We start from the raw sequence: 4,462 nt of genomic DNA, 5'->3' as shown, positions 1-4,462 counted from the left end.
GCACGTACCCTACACAAACATATAATCATTTTTTAATGATAGACGATGGACAGAGCTTTCCAAAAATATATAATATGTTGAGTTTGTGTTACGTTTTTCCAGCAAACCAAGGAAACAAACAATGGTGGTGTGTTAAAAGTAGCATGTCGCCAGCAGAAAAAAAAAAAATTCAAAGTAATAACACAAACACAAAAATTATTAGTATGACTCAAGCCTTTATTGTGATTAATTAGTAAACATTTATGTTTTGAAATTTTGTTATTAGTTGATTGTCCTATCACTTTTTCACATATTAAAAATATCCAAAATAAAATGTCGACGTAATCATGTGTTCTCCTTTACGGTTGTTTATTTTAAAGACAATAATTGCAAATTTTTGAATAAATAAAAATATTAGTCTAAAATCAATCCGGGAAGTATATAATTTGATTTGATTATACTCCAAGCACAGGGTATCAAGAGATATTTGGGGTATTCTATTTGGAGCTTGTAATAAAATTATTTTTTTAAAGCGTGTGATTTCCTTTACGCATATATCTCGTGTGGATACTCAAATTATATTATTTTGTTTTATCGTTATACACAACGACAAAGCCATTTGTTGTTATCGATAACTGAAAGGGTAAGAGTGAATTGCATTATTCAACAAAAATCACTGAACAATAAGTTGTGTGAACACCTTTACGTGTTCTCCTTTACTTCAGTTTTGCTTCAGAAGGGAATATGCATAATGCTTTTCCCGCCATATTTAGTTTCCACCATCTGCAGCTGATCAGGATAGGGTGGATTTGAAAGGTATTAGTCACAAATCAACTCATTTTTCTGCAAGAAAAGTCCTTGAAAGCAAGATTACCTAACAGGTGTGTATCTCTTTAACTGTATAACTACATTAAAATGTTGTGAGTGATGGTAGTTTTAGGTTTAAATGACCAATAAATTACACAGTTAAATCTGTGATCGATAATTAGGAGTCTATTTATAAAAACAGATAATTGGGGACATGATGAGATGCGTGTAAAGGAAGTACAATATAAACTGGTAAAGGAGAACACGTGTGAAAAACGGCAGTCATCTTCATCAAGATGGGAAAATATGACAGAATGTAGCCCGATTGTTAGATTTTTGGCACAAGGTTTTTCAGTAGTTATATTTTCAAGAATTGTATAAATCGTACTTGTAGGAGAAGAGTTTTTTTTCAACGTTTTTCAGTTGAAAAATGGACACTTAAGAAAGCCTGGCCCTTTAGCGCAAAGCGACATTAGGCTATCTGCTGTGTCCACTGCGAGGAATGGAACCCTGGATGTTGGTGTTGTAAGTCCGTAAACTTACCGCTGTCCGACCGGGGGACAGAATTATTCAAGTTAAACAAAAAAAGCCCGTTATCATGAAATAGATACCGAAAAATAAAACATTAAGATTTTGATTTCACGTACTAGGCTTATCATTTAAAGTACGAACAAAATAAACTATTGCAAAATAAGTTTTCTTAAGATTTATAAATTGTAAGTAGACTAAAAGTGTGTTTTACACTAAACTGTATTATGTGTTTTTTTTTTGTTGTTGTTGTTGATGGTTTTATTTGCTTTTAACATTTTGAGTATTATTAATGATTTTCCGTGCAGAAAATTGTTGTATATTCTAATTAAATAAAATTACATTAACTGTGACTGTTGGAAGTGTTTGAATATATTTTTATTGTATATTAAACCAAATAATGCATTCCATTAAGTTCCTTCTGATGTTCCTTAAGATTATAATATTTATATGTAGCTTTCTTGTTGCAGGATACGCCATTTTCTGGATCCTACGACAACAGAGCGTTTGGTATGTAACTTTCTAAACTGTCATTTACACTATTTAACTTGGTTATCTGAATTTTATCCAGTACCTATGTGTTTTTTTCGTAACTTAGTGAAACAAAACATACAAAAAAATCAGCAAAATTAATTTTCTTGTTATTTTAATCTTGTCAAATATATATATAAATACATTTTACAATGTGGAACAGCATACATAATATCTTATGATATCGTTTCTGTCTTCTTTGGTCTTCATTTCGTTTGCACTGATCTCTTAAGAGTATTCCGGTAAGTTCCACAGGGTAACTGGAGCTTAAAGCAAGAGATGCTTTGTGAGAGTAAACCTGAATTCCCAGACTTCGACTGAGTTGTGAAAGAAAGAGATTTGTCACAGAGTGGAACAATGTGAAACTATTTATTTATGAAAACAACCAAAGAAAACGAGTGTGATAAAGGAGGTTTAAGAGCTCTAAAAATACCAGTTGAAAGTCCTGAGAAAATGTAGTATTATGTACACAGAACAACAAAGCTATTATTTCCCAGGGCGTGTGCGCTACCCACGTCACTGTTTGTCATTTCCATCATGAAATAAGACATGTATTCTCTAGGTGTCTCTTAACTAACCTATGTAGTTTGCTCTACTTCACAACAATCTTTCCCACGAGAAGGCACACGTGACACCCTAGGCAAATAACCAAGTTCAATAGGTAATTAGGGTTAAGGAACTTAGCTGCTTCCTTGACCAATGTTTCATGCTAAAATTACATACTTTCATATGTACGAGAATTTTGAAAATCTTTTTGGTTAAATAGTGTAGTAAAAAACATACAGTATGCCAGCATAATGCAAATTTTAAATGTATACAGTGAAAATGCACAAATAACAGCCATCTGAATGCCAGGTTTCATTGTCATAAAACTGTTTAAAAATGACACTGTTGTAGATAACTAAACTGTGCAAGTCTCTGAAATTCCAAACCATCCAAGGTTTTTAAAAGTGATCCAAATATAATTCAAACTTGGTTGGAGAATTCATTAAAAAACCTATGTGGGTATGGCCTGTACTAAATCAGAGGTATACTGATTTTCATTCTAAGAAAACCATAGACAACTAATAAAATACGATGACATTTCGCACTTAAGAGATATTCCACAAAAGTTTTTTTTTGGTAATGATAAATTTGTATTCTGGTTGCATATAATGAACAACAACAAGTCGAAAGTAACATCGATGATAAAAAGTGTATTTATTATGTAAGTAAATATATTAAAGTTTCAGGTAATTTTGAAAGATTAAACATAGTTTAATTCACAATGAAACTATAAATACCACAGATCCTGTAAAAATAATATTTAACATAGCCTTTATTAACAGTGATGTAACAACAGGTTATTTAAGCTATTAAGTTTGAGAGTTGGCGATGGGTGGTATTGACTATCCGTCTTCCCTCTAGTCTATCACTGCCAAACTAGGGACGAATAATGCAGGTAGCGCTGGCGTAGCTTTGCGCGAAATTCAAAACGAACCAAACTTTTAGCTGCAAAGATATGACTACTGTCCATCAGTATCAGGTGTTTACCCATTCATGATATCGTGAATTCAGTGGAGGATTTAACTTGTGGGTGGTTGGCTTGTTGGGGTTTTATGGTTTAAAGCACTTGGGCTGTATACGCCAAACAACGTGTTCTTATATATAAAACCCTCATAATGTTGTTGTCTCAAGGAGTTATGCTACAAAACCACTCTGGTTATTCGCGCTAGTCCATTGGAACAGTGGTAAATTTACAGACTTACAACGATGAAATCCGGGGTTCGATTCGACACAGCAGATAGCCCAATGTGGCTTTGCTCTAAAAGAAACAAACAGACATCTACGCCAAAGAATGTTGTTGTTTTTCCCTTTAACAACAACAACAACTAATTTTATAAAAAAAATTAAAATGAAAAAAATTTGTTTATAAAATAAAAATACAATATATAAAGCAACATGTTATAAGAAAAAAAAGGATAGAATATTAAATAGAATTTAAAAGGTTTACGGCCAGTAAATATTATCAATTTGGACAGTGTCTTCGGTGCCTATGGCTACATTAATTGGGCACCACACTACATGAACATGTTGTCGATTATCATAGTAGTAACGGTACAAAGTAATAAGTGGGTGATTGTGCTCACACATTGTCAGATCATTCATTCCCTTGTAAAATATAACGACGAGTAATTAAACTGTGGCTAATTTATAGCCTTGCGGGGTAAACTTCCACCAGTTCCTGCCCAAACTAAACATCCAACTTCCGATTGTACGTTTTATGTGGAAAAAGCTTTTCGTGACGTTACTCAACCCAAATCGCAAACTGGCACGAAGCTTTGCCATGACGAGCGCCGAATCCATATATGGAAATGGAAAAGCACTGACGTAACAGTGGAGGCCCATTCTGTAGCAGTGTCAATAAGCTGTTCCCTTGAATTCCGACATGGCAAGTAGAAAAATGATAGTAAGAAAATGGGTCAGTCTTTCCTGAATATCTTATAACAACAGATTTAAGCGATTCGATGGCCCTCAAAGAGCTAAGCGAATCAGTACAGATGGTACACATCGTGGTCACAAGTAAATAGACACCACCTTTTCAGAAAAAATGAAAATTTTCAGTCATATTCACATG

The 4,462-nt window shown here is 33.5% G+C and overlaps 1 long non-coding RNA gene across 1 annotated transcript in view; it reads left to right on the top strand.

The window, feature by feature from the left end:
- Positions 1 to 4,462, top strand: part of LOC111089002 — a 13,790-nt gene that overhangs the window by 1,669 nt on the left and 7,659 nt on the right. Inside the window, exon 2 of the long non-coding RNA XR_002613382.1 lies at positions 1,785 to 1,824. This is a non-coding gene — a long non-coding RNA (uncharacterized LOC111089002). The remainder of the gene's footprint in view (positions 1 to 1,784; positions 1,825 to 4,462) is intronic.

The sequence above is a fragment of the Limulus polyphemus genome, unplaced genomic scaffold, assembly GCF_000517525.1.
Source record: "Limulus polyphemus unplaced genomic scaffold, Limulus_polyphemus-2.1.2 Scaffold4979, whole genome shotgun sequence".
Classification (NCBI taxonomy): Eukaryota; Metazoa; Arthropoda; class Merostomata; order Xiphosura; family Limulidae; genus Limulus; species Limulus polyphemus.
Note: the sequence above shows the minus strand (reverse complement) of the source record. Positions and strands in the feature narration are given on the sequence as shown.